The sequence below is a fragment of the Hyperolius riggenbachi genome, chromosome 1, assembly GCF_040937935.1.
Source record: "Hyperolius riggenbachi isolate aHypRig1 chromosome 1, aHypRig1.pri, whole genome shotgun sequence".
NCBI classification, from domain to species: Eukaryota; Metazoa; Chordata; class Amphibia; order Anura; family Hyperoliidae; genus Hyperolius; species Hyperolius riggenbachi.
Window position 1 is genome coordinate 21926267 of NC_090646.1, and position 6000 is coordinate 21932266.

The 6000-nt window shown below is 43.1% G+C and overlaps 1 long non-coding RNA gene across 1 annotated transcript in view; it reads right to left on the reverse strand.

The window, feature by feature from the left end:
* The window catches only part of LOC137545144 (uncharacterized), a 231270-nt gene extending 225773 nt beyond the window's left edge, over positions 1-5497 (reverse strand). The window contains exon 1 of the long non-coding RNA XR_011026004.1: positions 5414-5497. This is a non-coding gene — a long non-coding RNA (uncharacterized lncRNA). The remainder of the gene's footprint in view (positions 1-5413) is intronic.
* Positions 5498-6000: the final 503 nt, after the last annotated feature.

The window sequence follows — 6000 nt, forward strand, 5'->3', positions numbered from 1 at the left end:
GGAGATCACACAGCACAGTATGAGTACAGGGTAATGCTTAGTCACTGGATGGAGCATGGAGATCACACAGCAAAATATGAGTACAAGGTAATGCTTAGTCACTTGGTGGAGCATGGAGATCACACAGCACAGTATGAGTACAAGGTAATGCTTAGTCACTGGATGGGAGCATGGAGATCACACAGCACAGTATGAGTACCAGGTAATGCTTAGTCACTGGATGGAGCATGGAGATCACACAGCACAGTATGAGTACAAGGTAATGCTTAGTCACTGGATGGAGCATGAAGATCACACAGCACAGTATGAGTACAAGGTAATGCTTAGTCACTGGATGGGAGCATGGAGATCACACAGCACAGTATGAGTACCAGGTAATGCTTAGTCACTGGATGGAGCATGGAGATCACACAGCACAGTATGAGTACAAGGTAATGCTTAGTCACTGGATGGAGCATGGAGATCACACAGCACAGTATGAGTACAAGGTAATGCTTAGTCACTGGATGGAGCATGGAGATCACACAGCACAGTATGAGTACAGGGTAATGCTTAGTCACTGGATGGAGCATGGAGATCACACAGCACAGTATGAGTACAAGGTAATGCTTAGTCACTGGATGGGAGCATGGAGATCACACAGCACAGTATGAGTACCAGGTAATGCTTAGTCACTGGATGGAGCATGGAGATCACACAGCACAGTATGAGTACAAGGTAATGCTTTGTCACTGGATGGAGCATGGAGATCACACAGCACAGTATGAGTACAAGGTAATGCTTAGTCACTGGATGGGAGCATGGAGATCACACAGCACAGTATGAGTACCAGGTAATGCTTAGTCACTGGATGGAGCATGGAGATCACACAGCACAGTATGAGTACAAGGTAATGCTTAGTCACTGGATGGAGCATGGAGATCACACAGCACAGTATGAGTACAAGGTAATGCTTAGTCACTGGATGGGAGCATGGAGATCACACAGCACAGTATGAGTACAAGGTAATGCTTAGTCACTGGATGGAGCATGGAGATCACACAGCACAGTATGAGTACAAGGTAATGCTTAGTCACTGGATGGAGCATGGAGATCACACAGCACAGTATGAGTACAAGGTAATGCTTAGTCACTGGATGGAGCATGGAGATCACACAGCACAGTATGAGTACAAGGTAATGCTTAGTCACTGGATGGAGCATGGAGATCACACAGCACAGTATGAGTACAAGGTAATGCTTAGTCACTGGATGGAGCATGGAGATCACACAGCACAGTATGAGTACAAGGTAATGCTTAGTCACTGGATGGAGCATGGAGATCACACAGCACAGTATGAGTACAAGGTAATGCTTAGTCACTTGGTGGAGCATGGAGATCACACAGCACAGTATGAGTACAAGGTAACGCTTAGTTAGTCACTGGATGGAGCATGGAGATTAGGCAAGTTAGGTTCACTCAAATGCATAGCATGGGTGCACAGTAATGGAGGAGCATGATCAGGTAGGACACAAAAGGAGGAGGACCCTGCCCAAAGGCTTACAATCTAGAGGGAGAGGTAAGGACACGAGAGGTAGGGGACCAGAGTTCAGCTGTAGTTTTATAGCACTTGTGAGGGGTGGTAGGCCAGAGTGAAAAGGTGAGTGGCTATGGCTAAATGTATTAAAGGCAGAGGATCAGCAGGACAGCCAGGCAACTGGTATTGCTTGAGCGCTTATTCAGGCCTGGAACCCACTACAAATCGCAATCGCTAGCGGTTTTAGGGCCCTTTTCCACTAAAGCGATTGTGATTGCAAAATCGCAAATCGCTAGTGATTTTTAAATCGCTATGGTTGTTACTTTATCACAGAAATCACGAAAAGTATTTTCCACTATAGTGATTTGATTTGGAAATCGCAAATCGCAATCGTTTTTTGGAGTGATTATTAGAGTGATAATGCAATGCAAATGAAAATCGCAATCGCATAACAGAATTAATGAAAAATCGCAATCGCTGGCGTTTGTGATTTGTGATTGCAATTGCTAGTGGAAAAGGGCCCTTAATGAGCATTTTGTTAGTGATTTCTTGAGCGTTTTCTGGCGATTTTTGGTAGCGATTTTAAAAAATGTAAGCTTTTTGCCAGCGATTGTGATAGCCATTTTAATTCTGATTGGTCCTTTCAATGTATTACAATTTATTTTAGTTTGCAGTAATTTAAAATCGCATACAAATCACTGTGTGTAGCGATTCATGAGCGATTACACCAGAATGTATATACTTTGCAGAAACGCAAAACGCTACCAAAATGCTGCATGTCCTGCAATACCGATTTTGCTAATCGCAATCGCTCCAAGTGGAATTTGACCCATCCATTGACATTAGCTGAGCATGTAGGGAGAATCACTAGCATTTTGAATCCCTCCCTAAATGCTCAAAAAAAGCTGGGTTTCAGCCATAACAGTGAGACATTGCTTTGTAATGCGAACGTCACAATGTAGCATTGCAATGCGAAAAAGGGTGTTAACGCTGATGAACGCTGCATTACCATCGCATACAGCAGGTACAGTGAAGCATACAGGCAATCAGAAATATGCTTTCCTGTACCTGGTAACATGTGCGTTTAGAGTTAACCCACTGCAGTAGTGTGTTACCATAACGCTACACGTTACACTGCTACACACGCACTACGGCCGCCAACGACGGGTCCGTCAGACCCTCCCGCTGGGCGGACTTTCAGGCGGATCATTCAGAAACAGCCTTATCAGTCTGCCGACAGTGCGTACGCACGCGCTACTGTCTGCCCAGCGGGAGGGTCTGATGGACCCGTCGTTGGCGGCCCTAGTGCGTGTGTACGCACCTTAACTCCGTACTGTGAACGTTCCATAGGATTATCATTGCAGTGCGGTAAGCTGTGTTATAAGACTTTATAAGGCAGCTCCGCAACGTCCCACTGTGAACCCAGCCTAAAAGGAAATAAATATGGCAGCCTCCATATAACGCTAATTGGCAATTTTTAATGTAAGCAATATATAGCACGTTTAAGATTTTTTTTACGGAGACTTGTGCTACCAGCAGGAGATAGGACAGCTGTTATGCTGGAAATACATCGGTCGATTCTGGCGCTCGATTCTGCACCCGATCGTTTTGCCCGCTCAATTCTCTTATCTTCCGCTCGTTTTTATTATCTCTTTTCAATTAACTTCAATGGTGAATTGAGCGGCAAAACGATGAAACCGAGATCGGACATGTTGAAAATGATCTATCTAACCATGTTAATGGCTCAGAATCGAGCCGTGTATTCCCAGCATTAGGCCCCGTTCACACCTAGAATCGCAAAACTCTAGCGATTACCGCTAGCGTTTTGTGGGAGTGATTTTTCCACGTTAAACGCGAATAAAAATCACTGGATGAAGTAGCATTTTGGGAGCGATAATGATTACCGGTTCTATACATGCTAATCGCGATCGCTCCAGAATCGCCGGCAAAACGCTGCATGTAACGCTAACCGCAAAACGACGCAGCAGTGAGAACACTGCCATAGGATTACATGGGCTAGCGGTTTGCGGTGAGTGGGAATCGCGCAATTCCTGCTCAAGTGTGAATGAGCCCTAAAGGTGGCCACAGACGATACAATAAAATGATCCGATTTTACGACAATTCGATAAAAACAATCGGATCTCCGGAAAAAAATCGAAAGCTTTTTTTCATTCGACTGAAAAATCCAATCGGATTTCCAGTTTTTTTTCAATTTTTATCTATCCGGAATGGCAGATATTTCTCTTCGGTTTCTCTAAAGATTGTATGGTGTGTCAATTTGTTAATACACACACTCGAGCAATTTTCTCAGTTTCCAATCATTTTTATCATAATTGGGGAAAAATTGAACATAAGTGTGTGGTACATTGGTCATATTTTTGAAATGTTACAATCCGTCAGAAAAATTGATTGCAATTCTTAAATTGAACAGATATTTAAAAAATTGTATGGTGTGTGGCCACCTTTATGCCACGTACACACTTGCGATAACGATCGTTTGCAAGGAACGATAGTTACCAGACGAACAATATTGGAACGATTGGAATGCAACGATGGGATACAGCGATCATCATACACATTTTAACGATCATTCTTGCAGAAAAGAACGATCAGAGGGAAATGTTGCATACATGTTTATATAAAATAAAAAATAACCCACTAACATGGAGATACAATAGATACAAAATATATGATAGTTAACTTGAAAACAAAGTTTATTTGAAATTTGTAATGTAACAATCTTTACGGGTCGCACTACACAGGAAGTACGGAAGCTGGGCAGACTCCAACGCAGGTGCATTGGCCCTTGTAACGATCGTTCTCGGCAGATAACTGTACACACTATAGTTTTGTAACGATTGTCGTTCAATATGATCCACCCTGTTGGATTTCCTCATCGTGCCAATATCGTTTGTTCGTTGTTGTACTTAATGATCGTTTGGTAAAGTTCTTTACCCGATTGTCGGCAGACCGATCGTTAAGCTGCTGTTTCAAACGACCATAGTCGCAAGTGTGTTCGTACCATTATGCTACGTACACATGTGACAACGATCGTTCGCTGAGAACGACGAATGAACTTTTAATTGATGAAAGAACGACCTAAGTAAAGTTAGTTTTAAATTGTGTGTAACGATCTGATCGTTAGAACGAACGTTACATCACGTAAAGCAACTATTGCGCTTGCGCATAAAAATGAGAAGTTTCATGGAGAAATAGCGAAATGCGCATGTCAAGCCTAGTACTAACGACCGTTTCCAACGATGTACTACTTTTGCAAACGATCGTCTTGGTAAAAATCCGCCAAGCTAGATCGTTCGTTTTTAACGATCTAGCTCGTCCGTCGTTAGACTTAATGATCGTTGGTTGCTTTTTTTTAAACGATTGTCGTTTGAAACGATCGGGGAACGATCGTTTCAAATGACTATAGTCGCATGTGTGTACGCACCTTTAGAGTCACAGTACAGCAGGCAGATTGGGGTGAGTGTACTGCCCGAGTTTGTATGTGAGTTTCCTGACAGTTTACAGAAGTGTTTCTTGTTGGTGAAGAGTTCTCTTTTATTTGCATTTTATTACTCAATTAAAGTTTTTTGTAAGTTTGATTGATTAGCACCAAAGCACAGGAGTTATTTGTCTATAGTGGTCTTTTATCTCCCGGGAGTGTGAGTTCTACAGGTATTCCCCTTGCAGAAGCTTTCACCATTGTGTTAGTTTGTTTGTGGTACAACTAATTGATTTATGTTGTTTAGATATTAGATATTTGTTTAGATTGACTGCATTTCTGATGTCCCAGCATATTGTTGCCTAGATAGAGGAAAATGCTGATAAGCAGGAATGGATAAGTATGATGCTTTGCATAGCTCTATTCCACTGAACAAACACTTTTTTTTTCTGGCTTACCTTATTACACCTGGCCCCAGTGTGGAGTCTTCTTCTGCTGCAGCAAAGTGAGCCTCAATCTCTTTTCTCTCAGTCGTATTACTCTCAATCTCTGCAATGTAAAATAACATCAAAAGGGGTAAAGCAGAGAAAGAGCCTGACGCCAAGTCTGAAATATGAGTTCTGGGAGGAAGGAATAGCGTTATAAACAGTCAGGGCTGGAACCCACAGGAGCGCTTTTGGCAGCGTTTTGGCAGCACTGCGATACGCTAGCTGATGTTGATGGATGGGGCAACTTCCACAGGAGCGTTTGTGTTTCCCAGAAACGCAAACGCAGGACCTGCAGCATTTTGGGAGCGTTAGCGCTTCAATGTAAAGTATTGAACCGCTAGCGGAAACGCTCAGCAAAACCTAAACTGAGCGGTTTTGCTAGCGTTTTGCGGTTCAGCACACTGTAACAAAATGAAAAATAATTCACAGGACCAATCAGGATAAAAACGCAAAACGCTACGCACCCGCTGGGCAAAAAAATACACTGTTGCAAAACGCGACCGCAAACTCGCATGAATCCGCTTGCAAACCGCTCAGGCAAAACGCTAGCGGTTGCG